The sequence below is a fragment of the Rhinopithecus roxellana genome, chromosome 17 (genome assembly GCF_007565055.1).
Source record: "Rhinopithecus roxellana isolate Shanxi Qingling chromosome 17, ASM756505v1, whole genome shotgun sequence".
NCBI lineage: Eukaryota > Metazoa > Chordata > Mammalia > Primates > Cercopithecidae > Rhinopithecus > Rhinopithecus roxellana.
Genome location: NC_044565.1, coordinates 68,795,044 through 68,811,989, shown reverse-complemented (window position 1 = coordinate 68,811,989; position 16,946 = coordinate 68,795,044). Strand labels below are relative to the sequence as shown.

Here is a 16,946-nt window from a genome sequence, read left to right as displayed (position 1 = left end):
ATCACTCTCCAAAGTGTTCTGCTTTGAAATATAAATTATATGACCACCCAAGTCAGAGCACTTCAGGCAATTATTGTGAGATACATTCATGAAAAGAAAGAGAAATAAATTCAGCTCAACACATTCACTGATAACCAACTTGCTGAGGGGCCTTGTGCCAAGTGCCACAAGAGAGCCCTGTATTAGTTTTCTATGCTGTGTAACAAATTATCACAAATTTGGTGGCTTAAAACAACACAAGCTTATTTCCTTACACCCTGTGGGACAGGAGCCCTGGGTCCTCTGCTTAGAGCCTCACAAGGCTGCAATCAAGGTGCTGGATGAGCTGTGTTTTCATCTGGAGACCTGTCTGGGGAAGAACTTGCTTCCACACTCACTCACATTGTCGGCAGAATTCATTTCCACATGGCTGCAGGCTCTCCGCTAGAGGCCACCCTCAGCTCCTAGAAGTCACCTATTTCTTGCCAAGTGGGCTTTCCCAGAATAGCCACTTACTTCATCAGGCAAAAAGAGTCTCCAAAAGGAGTTTGCTAGCAAGATAAGGTGTTATATAACATAATAAGGGAAAGGACATTCCCATCACCCCTGCTGTATCCTATTAGTTAGAAGCAGGTCACAGGTCCTGCCCACATTCAAAGGTAGAGGATTACATGAGTGTGAACACCAGGAGTTAGAGATCATGGCTGGGGGATGGCATGAATCTGTCTTCACATCCTTAGACAGAAAACATGTCCACAAGTAATTGAAACACAAGGCAAAATGAAATGAATGCTCTACATGAGGAAGCCAACTCTATAGGAGCATCCAGAGGCTTCCTAATCCATCATCCGAGACCAAAGAGGGCAAAAATCACCAGACATTCTCTCTGCACCGACACCACTCACTGGAAGCTAAAGCACCCTGTGGGTTCCTCCTCTGTGAAATGACTAAAATGTTCTCCAAATTTCTTTTAGCCCCAATATCCTGTGACGACACCTGGCCCAGTGCAGGTGTTCATCAAGCACTTGCTGCCTGGAGGAAGGGATGTGGGGATGAGCAGACACACACATTACTGTGGGAAGGTTCACAATGCCCAGTTAGTGCTTCTCATCTTCTGTGTCCTACAGTTCCAAGTTTTCCTCTTAATAAAAAGGACTCAAAGGGGAAATATTGGAAATGCTATTTGATAGTCAGCAATAATGGGTCTTTCCTACTTCCTGATCCCAGAGCCTTTCTTATTTGAATGGGCAGTCGAAAAAACACAGTTCAGTAAGCCTGAAAGCCCAACTCTGTATGCCTGTGTCTTATTTTGGAGGCCTGCATCTAGGGGTCTGTTTGGGAACATAAGCCATCCACATGGGCCCAAGAACTTCACCCTCCTCAAGTCTTCTTGAGTCTCTGACGGGGTGAGCCAGAGCCAGCCAAGGGTGCCAAATTATTATTATTGTTTAGACAGGTAAAACACACACATGATAAACACTTAAAGCCATGTAAACTGTGAGTTTTCCCAGCTCCTCCCTGACCCCTCCAGAGATAAGCAACATCATAGGTTTTGTTGCATTTCCTTCCATGGACAGTCTATGCATATTTAAGCATATATATATTTTTCACATTACATAATGTATTACAGAAAGGGTGGCACACATTAAATATTGTTCTGCACTGTTTTCCTCCCATTCAGTGATATATATTGGAGATTGTTCTACATCAGAACAGAAATAACTGCCTTATTCTTTGTAATGGCTGTATGGTATTCCTTTGTAAGGACATGTCATAGTGCATTTCATTCATTCTCCAATGATAGGTCTTTTGTCTAATTTTTTGCTAGTACAAATAATGCTGCAATAACAGCCCTTCCTATTCTTCATCAAACACATGTGCTTGTATTTTTTTTTTTTTTTTTTTTTTTTTTGAGACGGAGTCTTGCTCAGTCACCCAGGCTGGAGTGCAGTGGCGCGATCTCGGCTCACTGCAAGCTCTGCCTCCCGGGTTCACGCCATTCTTCTACTTCAGCCTCCCGAGTAGCTGGGACTACAGGCGCCTGCCACCACAGCCGGCTAATTTCTTTTTGTATTTTTAGTAGAGACGGGGTTTCACCATGTTAGCCAGGATGGTCTTGATCTCCTGACCTGGTGATCCACCCGCCTCGGCCTCCCAAAATGCTGGAATTACAGGCGTGAGCCACCGCGCCCGGCCATGTGCTTGTATATCTTCAGGAAAAATTGCTAGCAGTGGTACTGCTGGGTTAAAAGGAATGTGCAATTTTAATTTTGATAGATAGTGTCAAACTGCAAATCTGCCAGTTTTCACCAATGAAGAACTGTGACAGCTCAGCAGCAACACAGGGTGTCTGTCACAGGACATCAAGGCAGTCAGGACAGCATCCAGTCTGCATCTTCTCATTTGACAGACACAGGAAGGGAGAGGTGTTGTGCTAAACTTCTCCTTATGTGAGGGAGAAGTTTACATTCTCCAACTGTCATATTGTCCAGCCTGTTTCCATTTGACAATCATATCCCTTTGATTGTTTTTATATACATTTATATATCACAAAGCACCTAATTTAGCATCTGGACAATACCATTAGCTCCACTTAGCGCTTACCACATGCCCACCAGATTCAGTGCATGTTATCACTTTAGTCCTCTAGAAGCCTGTGAGGACGATATTAGCATCCCTTTAGTTTGCAAGGAAACTGAGGCTTGGGGAGATAAAACGACTTTGGCCAAGATTTCTTGTGCCTAGGAAGTAGCAGTCAGGATTCCAACCCCATATCTCTCAAATGCGCTAGCTCCTTTCTGGAAATCGCACTGCCTGTTGCAGGCACTCACGAAATAGGTGCAGGTCTGAGAGGAGGTTCAAGGCCATCTCAAACAACAGCTCAAGGCAAATTAAGTGCACAGTTATCAGACAGTAAACCTCTCTCTCCCTTGCCAGGAAGCACTAACATTCAATTCATTTCCATTTCTGGCTATTTGCACTCTGTTCCCAGATATTCAGAACTTAGCAATGGGTGCGCCTCATAACCCAATCATCTATCCGCAACACCAAGACCATTTAATTTCTGTCATAATGGCCAACTTCAGGTGCTATCTGCTACTGAGATAGCACAATTTTATAGAATTAATTGATAAAAATCAGCTTCACTTGGAATCTTTCATCCTCCAAATTATTCCTGTTAATGATAGAGTATCTCACACAATTTTATTCCTATTTTCACAAAAATTCTTCAACGACCAACTTGCCCACTCAGGCTGATTAGAAAGTATTTGCTGATCAGAAAACTTTGTGAAGTTGGTCCTGAAATAAAGAAATTAACATGTATTTATACAGTTATTTTAATGTGAAAACTATCAGGTACTATAGATAGAATTGTACCCCCTATGCCAAAAACATTTTTTTAAAAAAAAACACAATCTCTATTCTCAAAAACATATTATCAGCTAGGTATGAAAATGATGTATGTGATGTTCACAAAGATATGAATAAGGATTTTTGTGGTTGTACTATCTAAAATAATTAAAAACTGGGACATAACCTTAATGTTCATCAATAAGTAAATGCATAAATAGAATCTAATAACATATAAAAACAAAATGAATTTTAAAAATGGAATCTAGTAATTCCAATGGAACTGAAGACTGTCATTTAAAAGCTTCCATTTGTAAATTAGGTAGAGACATGGAAAAGTTTTGATGAAGGAACAGAATATGAAATAGTTTCCATGCCATGGTAACAACTCTGTAAAAATTTATGTAAACATATGGACAAGGGCTTGAATGGAATCAGCCACAATTACACTAGCTAAGCAAGCAAAATTGTCTATGGGTAGTTTATAATTGATTAAATATTGGAGCATTAGATTCATATATTTTAAAGTACAAAATTAGGCCAGGTGTGGTGGCAGATGTCTGTAATCCCAGCACTTTAGGAGGCCAAGGCCGGGGGGATTGCTTGAGCCCAGCAGTTCAAGACCAGCCTGGGCAACATAGGGAGAACCTATCTCTATGAAAAAAAAAAAAAAATAGCTGGGTGTGGTGGGATCCACCTGTACCTGTGGCCCCAGCAACTTGGGAGGGTGAGGTGAGAGGATTGCTCAAGCCTGGGAAATGGAGGCTGCCCCGATAGTGCCACTTATACTCTAGCCTGGGTGATGGAGTGAGACCTTGTCTCAAAAAAAAAAAAAAAAAATCACATCCTATATTATAAAAGATACGAAATATGAAATATCCAAGTGCTTAAGGGACTCAGAGTTTAAGCAGTAAGTGGAGGGTTTAAAGATATGTTAAGTCTGGGCTGATCGCGGTGGCTCACGCCTGTAATCCCAACACTTTGGGAGGCCCAGGTGGGTGGATCACGAGGTCAGGAGATCCAGACCATCCTGGCTAACACGGTGAAACCCCATCTTTACTAAAACTACAAAAAACTAGCCGGGCATGGTAGCGGGTGCCTGTAGTCCCAGCTACTCGGGAGGCTGAGGCAGGACAATGGGGTGAACCCGGGAGGCGGAGCTTGTAGTGAGCCCAGATCGCGCCACTGCACTCCAGCCTGGGCGACAGAGCGAGAATCCGTCTCAAAAAAAAAAAAGATATGTTAAGTCTGATCTCATTCACTTGTTTGCATAAAGACAAATACCAAACATGGTAGACCACATGCCAACAAAATCTTTCTCAGGAACAATTTGGGCTGTGAATGGATCGCACAAGGAAAAACCGGCCAAGTTAGGAGTTCATGACTGCCTTGGCAGGCTCCTCTGGCTGCTCATGTTTCATTACCACCATCCCATAATTATGCCTCAACTTTATCCACATTTATGCCTGTCCTTTATCCACACTGGTCATGACCATCACTGCCATCACTCCTAGGCCACACGATGATACTGGCCATGAACATGAGATGCCACAGGCCGAAGGTTAGTGCTTGTATCTTTGTGCCTCATCTTTTTTTTTTTTTTCATTAGTTGCAGAGGTTCTTTCCATTATAATCCAAATGTAAAAATCGCATCTATTTTAAGTTTTTCCAGAAACCTACAGAAAATAAGATATATGTCATAATTCTATTCCTAAATTTTAAAAAGGCAGTGTCCTGTCTGGTCATTATAAGAAATCTGAAATTATTATAAGAAATAAGAAACATAGCCATTATTAGAAATCAATGTCCTGTCTGGCCAAATAAGAAATGTGAACTCTGTGATTCCAAGCTGACCCTTTTGCAGGATTTTTTTTTTTTGACAGAGTCTTGCTCTGTCGCCCAGCCTGAAGGGTGATGGAGCAATCTCAGCTCACTGCAACCTTCACCTCCCAGGTTTAAGCGATTCTCCTGCCTCAGCCTTCCCAAGTAGCTGGGACTACAGGTGTGCACCACCACGCCCAGCTAATTTTTGTATTTTTTAGTAGAGATGGGGTTTTGCTATATGTTGGCCAGGCTGGTCTCGAACTCCTGACCTCAGGTGATCTGTCCATCTTGGGCCCAAAAAGTGTTGGGATTACAGGTGTGAGCCACCACGCCCAGCTAAGACTTTTTTTAAGCCACAGAAATCACACAATTCGAAATTGCTATTTGACCCAATACAAGAAATATAAATTAGTTAACAATAAAAATCACTTGTTAATCTTGCCCAAGGCTGTCAGGACACCTCTGGAATGATCTTTGGACCAATGTTGCATTTATAATCTGATTTTCATCTTTTCTGTAAGAAAAACTGCAGCAGCAAGACTAAGGTAGATGTACACTGTTTAGTTTAAAAGTGTTCATTTCAGCCAATCAACTAGTTGTTTGTGGACAATTCTTAAAAACTAGTATAATATATATATTATATACACATTATAATATTTATTACATATAATATATGTATATATTATATATATAATTTTTTAACTGGTAGGTTACTGTGGAGTCAGAGATATAGCTTAAAGTTCTACTTTTTGCTGAAGAATAAGAGTTGGAAGCCAACCTCTGATCAAGCCATAATATTGTGCCAGTCTTTAGGATTTTGGTTTAATCAGCTGCATTGCATACCTCAGAGGATTTTTTTTTTAATTTCACCATTAATCTTAGCATTTGGCACAATTCACTAAAACAGAACATGTGTGTACCCTTGACCTGCTAATTTCACTCCTAGGTATATATATACCCAACAGAAACACACGCGTTCACCAAGACACCTACTAGAATGTTCACAGCAGCACTGTCCATGAGACCCCCAAACCGGAAACTATCCAACCATTTAGCAGCAGCATAACTGACACATTTGGTACATACATACAATGGGGCGCTATATAGCAATGAAAATGAGCAAATTAGATACAACAGTAAGAGAAATCTCGCAAATATAACCTTGGGCACAAGAAGCCACTGGTGAGAGAATTTCGCCTACATGATTCCATTTCTAAAAAGTTCAAAAATAGGCAAAGCTGACTGATCTATGTGTAAGGAGTCAGGATATGGAGGAAGAATACTAAGTAACTGGAGATTCCCCTTCAGTACTGATAATTTTCTGTTTCTTTTTTTCCCTTTTTTAAATAATAAGATTTTGAATCAGGCAGGCTTCTGAGCTATAGTAGGCTCAGAGACTCCAATTTTCTGTTTCTTAATTTGGTGCAGATTACATGGGTATGTCTCATCAAGCTATACACTTACGGTTTGTACACTTCTCAGTTTATCTGTTTTACTTCACCACCCTCAGCCACTGTACCTTCCAAAAGTGACTGTTTCATGTATGTGTATTGTCACTTGACAATACGGCAAACTTAAAACAATTTAAATAACTTCATTAACGTTGAAAGTGTTTCACATATGCTGGAAACAAGAGCAAAAAGACATTAAATGAAAAAATTGGGGGTTGTTTTTGAATTTTATAACAGAACAAACATAGCAATCTATAAGGTCAGAAATCTGAAGTAAAAAATTACAAAGGAGGCGACTTCTGTATCAATAGTGGATCTTGCTCTGCAGAAGGACAAAGGGAAGGACAGGACCAGACAAAAGAAGGGAGAATAAAGACCCAAGGCCTGAGAATTTCAAGCCAGCCCATGGCGGATTTGAAATCAACAAAGGGGCAGCTTAGAAATAGACACTGGAGTGACACAAAGATGGTGTGATTGAGTACCGGGCACAACTAATGGGTGGGAGACACACATTCACAGGGAGTCCAGGCAGCAGCAGACCCCAAACCCTTTGCCGAACCAATGAAAGTGGACAGATGTTAGGTAGTGGGGAGTGACACATGCACAACTGAGAATGCAGAAGTTCTCCTTTCTTCCTAAAAGAATCTAGTCATTCACAAAAACTCAATCTTATTTGGGCCAGATGATTTTTTTTTTTTTTTTTTTTTTTTTTTTTTTTTTTTTTTGAGACAGAGTCTGGCTCTGTCACCTGGGCTGGAGTGCAGTGGTGTGATCTCAGTTCACTGCAACCTCCACCTCCCAGGTTCAAGTGATTCTTCTACCTCAGCCTCCTGAGTAGCTGGGACTACAGGCGCATGCCACCATGCCCAGCTAAATTTTTGTATTTTTAGTAGAGACGGGGTTTCACCATATTGGCCAGGCTGGTCTCAAACTCCTGACTTTGTGACCCACCAGCCTCAGCCTCCCAAAGTGCTGGGATTTCAGGCATGAGCCGGATGATTTTTAATTTAAAAGGGAGGCCAGGCACGGTGGGTCACACCTGTAATCTCAGCACTTTGGGAGGCTGAGGCAGGCGGATCACCTGAGACAAGGAGTTCCAGACCAGCCTGGCCAACATGTTGAACATGTTGAAACCTTGTCTCTACTAAAAATACAAAAATTAGGCGGGCGTGGTGGTGCACGCCTGTAGTCCCAGCTACTCGGGAAGTTGAGGCAGGAGAATTGCTTGAACCCAGGAGCAGAGGTTGCAGTGAACTGAGATCACACCACTGAACTCCAGCATGGGCGACAGACTTCATCTCAAAAAAAAAAAGAAAAGAAAAAGAAAAAAAAAGTTAATGGGGAACCAGAGGTCTCAGTAGCTGGAAAATCCTGTAAAATATTATGTAAAACCATCCAGTCAGTCATTCTTTCAATATTATCTGTTGAATGGTTACTCTGAGCAATATTTTGGGCTAGAAGCCACATGGGTAAGAAAAGATGTCCAAATTCTATTTTAAACAAGGTGAGGTGTACCATTTTGTAATGGGATAGCCTCTTGCTAAATTATTTAGTTTACTGTGAATCTCACACCCAACTCATAAGGTTCTCAGCTTAAGGTAGTGTTTAAAGGCATGGATCCTTTTATGGTTAGGGTTTCTTTCTTTTTGTTGTTGCTGTCGTTTTTTTGAGACAGTCTTACTCTGTCACCCAGACTAGAGTGCAATGGTGTGATCTTGGCTCACTGCAACCTCCACCTCCCCAGTTCAAGTGATTCTTGTGCTTCAGCCTCCTGAGTAGCTGGGGCTACAGGTTGTGCCACCATGCCTGGCTAATTTTTGTATTTTTAGTAGAAACAGGGTTTCATCATATTGACCAGGCTGCTCTCGAACTCCTGACCTCAAGTGATTTTCCTGCCTCGACCTCCCAAAATGCTGGGATTACAGGTGTGAGCCACCGTGCCTGGCCTAGTTAGTTCTTTGTGTCAACTTTGCTATGCTATAGTACCATTATCCAATAAAAGATTCATCTAAGTGTTGCTGTGAAGGTATTTTGTAGATGTGGTTAACATCTATAATCAGTTGACTTTATTATTTTTTTAATTTTTTAATTTTTGAGATAGTCTTGCTCTGTTGCCCAGGCTGAAGTGCAGTGGTGTAATCACAGCTCACTGCAGCCTCGACCTCCAAGGCCCAAGCAATCCTCCGATGTCACCCTCTCAGGTAGCTGTGCTAATTTTTTTTTAACTTTTTTTTTTTTTTTTTTTTTTTGAGACGGAGTCTTGCTCTGCCGCCCAGGCTGGAGTGCTGTGGCCGGATCTCAGCTCACTGCAAGCTCCGCCTCCTGGGTTCACGCCATTCTCCTGCCTCAGCCTCCCGAGTAGCTGGGACAACAGGCGTCCGCCACCTTGCCCGGCTAATTTTTTTGTATTTTTTAGTAGAGACGGGGTTTCACCATGTTAGCCAGGATGGTCTCGATCTCCTGACCTCATGATCCGCCTGTCTCGGCCTCCCAAAGTGCTGGGATTACAGGCTTGAGCCACCGCGCCCGGCCTTTTTTAACTTTTATAAAGATGAGGTTTCCCTATGTTGCCCAAGCTGGGTGGTTGACTTTAAGGAAAGGAGATTTTCCTTGATAATGTGGGTGGGCCTCATATGATTAGTTAAAAGGTCTTTTTTTTTTTTTTTTTTTTTTGTATTTTTTAGTAGAGACGGGGTTTCACCATGTTAGCCAGGGTGGTCTCGATCTCCTGACCTCGTGATCCGCCCGTCTCGGCCTCCCAAAGTGCTGGGGTTACAGGCTTGAGCCACCGCGCCCGGCCTAGTTAAAAGGTCTTAAGAGAAAAACTGAGTTTTCCCTGAGAAAGAAGAAATTCTAAGTAAAGAGTGTACCATGAGCTCCTGCCTAGTTTCCAGTCTGCCAGCCTTCCCCACAGATATGGGACTTGCCAGCCTCTCCAATTGCATAAACCACTCCTATTGGTTTTGTTTTTCTGGACAACTGATTTTCTGTTTTTCTGGAGAACTCCAGTTATACTGGAGAACTGATACAGACAGTATTCAAACCCCTTGGGTTCAAGGCCTGGCTCTGCCATGTCCCCATCTGAGTGTCCTTTTTACTTTTGTTGCCTCATTTGCAAAATGGGGATAATAACAGCAACCTAATGCATAGGAATCAGAACCACTCCTGGCACACAGTGCTTTGAAAGTGTTCGTGAAACAAATAATTCTGTGGTTCCAAGTTGCACAAAATTCCATATATCTTAGCTGGAAAACCTGAGTTATCTGTATTCCCAACAATTTGCCATCAACCGAACACGATGACTCTTCTCCACACCAAGAACTAAATAGCCTCGGGACAACAGACCCTCACCAGCCATGCCAGCCTAACCCCACTCAAAGGAATGATGCAGCAAAGCTGAGATCACAGCACTTCTGGAACACTCTTAATTCTCCAAGTTCTCAGCTGCTAAAAACAGCTGAGCTTAAAGAGGCTGCCAGGAAACAGACTCCACAGAGAGCTATTCCTACTATTTGCAAGGGTGGGAGTTTTAGAAAGGAGTTCTAATCATTCTCTCTGTTCCCACTGTTAATTCCTATGGCAACTTGCCATGGCCCCTTGGGATGAACAATTAAATGGGGAATCAAAGTGTTGTTTTTGTGGACACACATTTTAGGGGCAGAATATGATGCTGCTGCTGATGGTGATGATAACTTTTACTGAGCACTTACGAGATGCCAGATGCTGCTCTTAGTGCTAACCATTAACTCATGTAAACCTCAGAACAACCCCTTACGTAGATACTGTTAGGCTGGCACAGAAGTCACTGCAGTTTTTGTCTTTAAAAGTAATGGCAAAAACAGCAATTACTTCTGCACCAACCTAATACAATCATCCTCATTGCACGGATAAACAGAAAGTGACCAAGGTGAAATCTGAACCCAGGTTTTCTGGCTCTCCCTCCGGTGCACACTACCGCTGAGCCTGGATTGTGACAAGGGAGGAGGGAGGCGAGGGAACAAGTACAGAACAGGGCTGTGATTGATGGGAGTGCTTGGCAAGCTCGGGTTCAATCAGTGATTAAATCAGCTTATTTTAAATGAAACAAATTTCAAAGACTGAAGTAGAACAAATCATACACCATGTTCCTCCCTGAATTTCCTTTGTGCCCACTTTTATACATAAATACCAAAGCTCTGGCCGGGCGCGGTGGCTCAAGCCTGTAATCCCAGCACTTTGGGAGGCCGAGACGGGCGGATCACGAGGTCAGGAGATCGAGACCATCCTGGCTAACATGGTGAAACCCCGTCTCTACTAAAAAATACAAAAAACTAGCCGGGCGAGGTGGCGGGCGCCTGTAGTCCCAGCTACTCGGGAGGCTGAGGCAGGAGAATGGCGTAAACCCGGGAGGCGGAGCTTGCAGTGAGCTGAAATCCGGCCACTGCACTCCAGCCCCGGCGACAGAGCGAGACTCCGTCTCAAAAATAAATAAATAAATACCAAAGCTCACAAAAGATTCATGCTATGGTATTTCAATCTTTCATCTTCATATAAAAAACAAGTAAGGCAAAGCGATTTTGAAATTATTTCTCATTTATCCACTAGCAGTGCAATGAAATCAAACACCTGGTTACTTGAAAAATGATAAAACACATTTATTCTTATTTGCTCCCATATTATACCAAGTTTTCCCTACAGGACTTCACGTTGACAAAGATATCCTGTTTTACAGGATTCCTGTGAATTAAGTCTTAGAAGACTTTTCTGGAATATGTTTTTATACCTCAGAAAACAAAAAAGATACACAGGACCAGATTCTATCAGAAACTGGTAAATTTTCACATCAGGAAGATAGACTGGGTCTCAGATACTCTTGTCCAACTTCTCCAGCTCTCAATATTTTTCTATGCCCTAAGAAAATGATCTGAACACAAAATTTACATTTTTTTTTTTTTGAGATAGAGTATCACTCTGTTGCCCAGGCTGGAGTGCAGTGGTACGATCTCAGCTCACTGCAACCTCTGCCTCCCGGGTTCAAGTGATTCTCCAGCCTCAGCCTCCCAAGTAGCTGGGACTACAGGTGTGTGCCACCGTGTCAGGCTAATTTTTTTGTATTTTCAGTAGAGATGGAGTTTCAACATGTTGGCCAGGCTAGTCTCGAACTCCTGACCTCAAGCAATCCTCCCGTCTCAGCTTCCCAAACTGTTGGGATTACAGGCATGATCCACCGTGCCCGGCCACAATTTACTTTTAACCCAGAGACCTGCCTATAGTCATGCCATCCTTTGGCGTATAGTCCCTTGGAGCTAATGCAAGATCATACAGAAGCCTGGACCAGAGAAGCTATTAAGAAGGGGAAATTCTCGGATAGCTATGGCAGGAGAAGAGACGTGGAAGTGCCACAAATGAAGTTTACGCCAAGTCCTGAGACCTGATTTTGTCAACTGTGTAAACTTGCCTTGCTGTGGAATTCTTTCCAGAGACAGAAGCATTGAGAATAATGCAACGACCTGCTAATGTTTGCACCTTCTGCAGCACCAGCAGAAGGTGGGAGAGGGAGGCTGCTTTCTCTCCATCATCCCTGTAAAAACCGGCTGGTCATACCGGCATTCCTCATCTATGAATTCCCTGCCATGTGGAACAGACTGGGATGGATGTCCAGAGTGCTTTAAGAGGATTGCATCCTTTTAAAAATCCATAAAATTATTACAAAAAAGAAGCCAACAAAACACTCCTTTCTGAAACTGTTCCCTTGGGTAATATTATGAAAACATGTTTCCCATTGGAGCTCTCTTACAAGAAAAAAACCTTCATTGTCAGATTTCTGAGTTTCTAATATTGAGATTCCTAGTTTTTATGTACTCTGAATGCATGTTTGTGTGTATGTGTAAATACATATATATATAAGTTAAAATATAGTATGTGTATATATGTGTGTGTATGTGTGTATATACATATTAATATATACATATATATAATTAGGTTAAAATATAGTTAAAAACAACCAGTGAGCAATGTTTCAGATAGTTCTTCCAGACCAGTTTTGTAAATTCTGTGAGGCACCTCCTCAAAACACCATCCTTTAAAACCAGCAAGACATAGCCTACTGCTGACTCCCTATGGCCAGAAAGGACACTCAGGCAAGAGGCCTTCACGTTGGCAGCTATCATCTGTCCTGGGCAACAGCCAACAGTCATAGCACAGTCCTTCACCTTACGCACCAACCTTGTTAAGAAAGAAAATCCTGAGATTTCAAGGCTGGGTTAAGAGAGCCAACAGGCTCTCAGTTAACTTAGTGGCAAATGTAAGTGGCATCAATGAGTTCTACAATGCCAAGTATCGCCCAGTCTGGGAACAAAAACATTTCTGCTTTTTTTTTTTTTAATGAATGGCAATTTAAAATGATAATTTTATACTAAAGATTCACCTTTAACTTGCCATCTAACCAATTATCAAAGCAACAGTGCAACACAGAATTCTGGCTTTGGCTATCACTTCACATGTCAAAGCGCTGCAGCGGTGACTTGCAAGGTATTTAGACTGCGAGCAAGAGGCCGAGTGCATGGAAAGCCCTGCTGAAAGCCTGTTTTAGGCTTCCATTCGGTTCATTGCTTTCCCATGGGCAAGCAACCACCGCCTATCACAGAGCCACCCCAGGCTTAGGTCAGCAGACAATATGGGCGAAGTCTGCAAGAGGCGCACTGGCTTGGGTGTGGTCACTGGCAAAGAAAAGCACTGGTCCCCTAGCAGCGGCTCCCAAACCAAGAGCCTCACCCTTGGCGGGTCATTTCCACCCGCTTCTCAGCAATTTGACCACAATCCGCACCAGCCCTTACCGCTCCCCCTGAGAAAGCATAGCGGCAGCCCCTAGACTCGGGCCTTCTCGGCAGACAAAGCCGCTGCTCGGGGGAACCCGCGCTGCACCGAGGCGACCTCCAGTCTCTGGCACCTGCGTCGCCGCCCGGCAGCTCCGCGCAGCTAACCACGCCGCGTCTCGGCAGCGGGTGGACAGCGCGGTGCCGGCGGCGGCGCTGCACCGGAAGGCACCCGAGCCGGAGTGAGGGGGTGGCTGTCTGCAGGTCCCCAGGCCGGGGGAGCGCCTCCCACCCGGGATTCCCGGCGGGACCGGGCCCCCACACAGCCCCAAAGACAGCACGTGCCCGGAGGTTCCCCAGGCAGTATTCCCGGCACGCGAAAACTGCACCCTTGCGTCCTGGGGGGACCTGGTTCGTCGTCGGGTGGACACCAGGGTCGGTTATTGTTCTCTGGGTTTCCCCGAAGGGAGACGTCCCCCATGCCGCCTCCCTGGCAGCACCTGCCGCTGGGCAAAGCCTTTCAGCTTCTCGAGAAAAGGGCGTGCCGGGGGGCGCCGCGGAAGATCACAGAACCCTAAGCGAGTCGCTACCGGCTGGTTTCAAGCTTGGAGACAAAGCTCCTCACCAAACCAGCCCAGCCCCGTCCCGGATCTGCCATCCGGGGTCCCTAGCCCCGGTCCGAGGGCCACGCCCAGCCGGCCACCTGGGCCGCCAAGCCCTGCGCCTGCAGCTGAGGATCGTCTGGCCTGAGACAGCCTCTTAGCTGCTTGCCCCGCCCTCCTCGGGAGGCTCGCCTTCCCAGGAGGCCCCACTCCCTCGCACAGCGCGGGTCTCCTCCTCGCTCTCGTCCTCCCTTCCTCAAACCCAGGCGGTCTCCACCCGCCTGCATCCCTCCTCCCCTCCCCATTCTTCAGCAGATCCAGCCTCGCCGGGTGCCACCTGCACCGAGCTCCTTCCTTCGCTCTTCGGACCCGCCCCCGCCCCTTCTCTTTCCTCCTCAAACCCTAGTTCCCACTCCCTGCTCCCCGAGACCCACTACCTGTTCCAAGCCAGCTCCCCAGCCTTCCCCATTCCCATCTTTTCTTAACCCAGGCCTCCCCTCGCCCTCTCCCGGCCTCTCTCCAGCTCAGACTCCAGCCCCGTCCCCAGGCCCGGGGCGTCGACGTCGGTGCCCGCTGAGATCGATGCTGCAAGGCGGGCTCCCGCGCTGGGCTTTAGCCGAGGGACCCAGCTCGGCGCCCGCTCTGGGCTGGGCAGCCGCAGGAGGCCTTTGTGGCTCAGGCAGGAGGCTAGGAGGCGGCGGGCGAGTCCTCTGCAGGCGTCCGCTCCGTTAGCCGGGCGGGTGGAACAGACCGCCGGGTCGGGTCCAGGCTGGGCATATCCCAACTCGGAGGCGAGAAGGACGGAGGGTGTGTATATGGGTGGTGTGTGGGACCGGGGACAGCGCAGATCCTGGGACCGGCAGGACTGGCCCCAGGCCAGAGGCACCCCCGCCCAGCCCTCCAGCTGTCCACTGCACCGCGCCTGGCGAGGGGAGCGGCCCACTGCGTGCGTGCTAGGCGCTAGGCGCGAAACCCCTCGGCCGAGGCGCCTCCTCACCCCAGGGCTTTGCAACCCCGCGAGCACACATTAAACGCTTACTGTGAGCAAGGCCCAGCACGGCGCTTCGTGGGCGTACAAAGAGGACCCCCAAGAGCGCCCTGGCTTACCCCCGATGGCCACCTCCCAACCCAAACCACACCTCCCGCCGCGTCCCCTGCGGCCGGGCCCCAGGCGCACCCGGCTCCCCGCCCTTTTGTGCGCCTCACGCAGAAACAGAAGGGGGAGAGGAGGATGTTCTAGCCCGGGGCGGATAAGCCCACCGACCCCCCCTGCCATCACCCACTCCTCTGGGATGCTGCGGCCGCGGGGGCCCGTGGCTCGGTCCGTCTCCGTCTCGCCGCGGCGCCGGAGCTGCGGGTGCTCGGGGCGGCGGCGGCTGCACGCGCGCTCGCTCGGGGGCCGCCTCAGCGCGCCCAGCGCGGGAGTCCAGAGTGGGGAGCGGGGGAGGGGCGCGTGTGGGGGCTGGGAGCGGCCTCCGCCAATCACCGCGCGGCCGGCTCCTCCCGCCGCTCCCCACCTCCGCTAGCAGGTTAAGGGGAGGCGGGGATAGGCGGCGCCCCGCAACCTCGGCGCCGCGCGCGGCCGCCGCCTGGGGACTACAACTCCCAGCAGGCCCTGCTGCAGGGCTGGGGTCCGAGAGCGGACGGAGGGCGCGGCCGGAGAACTCACCGACCCCCCTAGCACCCGGCTCAGTGTTCCCTCGGGTTTCCATGGAGACTCAGGACATCACAAAGCCTGGACGCGCCGAAGCACGGGTCCCCGGGGAGGGCGGGGGGGCGGCTCCGGAGGACACCCCGCCTCCCCTCCCCCAGCTGGATCCCACCCCAGGGGCTGAAACAATGCCGCGACCGCCTCTCCCGGGCTGCGGCCGCGCTGCCCTCCGCGGCGGGACCCCGCCGAGGTCGCCTGGTTCGCGCCAAGACCCGCTCTGACGCCCGCGGGATTGCAGGATGCAAAGGGCGGGGTGGGTGCTATAGGAAAACTGTTCTCATGATCAAAGTGACGGCCACTTGGGGCCACCGCAGTTCGCATCTGGACCCTGTGAGGTCTCGAACCCGGAGTGCATTCTCTCCACCGAGAAGATTTTGCCCAGCGCCACGCGGGGGCTTCCCTGTCCAGAGCGCTCAGGCCCAGTGCCTGTCTTATTTCTGGCTTCTGTCAAGGGACAGCGAAGCCTTTGGAAATTATTCATAACCCAATTTACATTCGCTTCACCTGTTTCTTCATGTTTAAATACATACATGATTTACCAAAATCAACAAATCTAAAAAAGAAGAGGAAGGCTCATCCCCGGTTTGTCCCACCTTCCTAGCTAATCCCGGTTCAAGCCTTTGCCATTGATTTGTGTTATTTTCTGCAGTTATAATAATAGTTTGGATTAGTCATTTGCCTCTTTGCACTTAATGTCACTCCAAAGACGTTGCGATGCGCGTTAAAATGCAGCATCGAGGACCCCCAAGCTGCAGCTGCAGAATCCCTCCCTCTCCGGGCTCCCCCGGTATCCGGTGGGGATGAGGAGTCCCCTGGCAGCCATGGCCTCGTGAAGGGGTTCTCTTTGCAGGATACTTTCAAACAAAATGGTGTTCACTACTCCGGGGGCGTGGAGGGGGTCCCCTCTCCCCATCTCAGCAAAATCTATCCGGGCGCAGGACCCACAGAGCCCGCCAAGGCGGGGTTCCCTGCTGTCCTTCCCCGGAGAGCTTAGGGCCTGGACCAGGCCAGGCTGGCCTTCGGGGGATGCATTTCTGGATTACCCACTACTGAGTCTGCACTTCTCCCCTTCCCAACTCCCCTCTGCTTGGTGAGCAGAGAGCAGGGAGCCCCCAGGGGAACCTCAAAGCATCCCCAACCCAGCGCAGCCCGGGATGTGGCTGTGAAAACTGCTCCAGCTTGGGGCACTGCCCTGTGAATTCTCCAGGGCTTTGCCCGAACAGGGATGTAGGCA

The 16,946-nt window shown here is 47.5% G+C and overlaps 1 protein-coding gene across 2 annotated transcripts in view; it reads right to left on the bottom strand.

Annotated features, from left to right (window-relative positions):
* The window catches only part of DPYSL5 (dihydropyrimidinase like 5), a 104,362-nt gene extending 88,924 nt beyond the window's left edge, over positions 1 to 15,438 (bottom strand). Inside the window, exon 1 of one of the 2 annotated variants that reach the window (XM_010371265.2) lies at positions 15,285 to 15,438. The gene's annotated coding sequence lies outside the window, so the exon portion shown is untranslated. Of the gene's footprint in view, positions 1 to 15,178; positions 15,248 to 15,284 lie in introns of those variants that run through there. The other variant, XM_010371264.2, reaches the window with a different exon arrangement.
* Between the last annotated feature and the right edge of the window lie 1,508 nt (positions 15,439 to 16,946).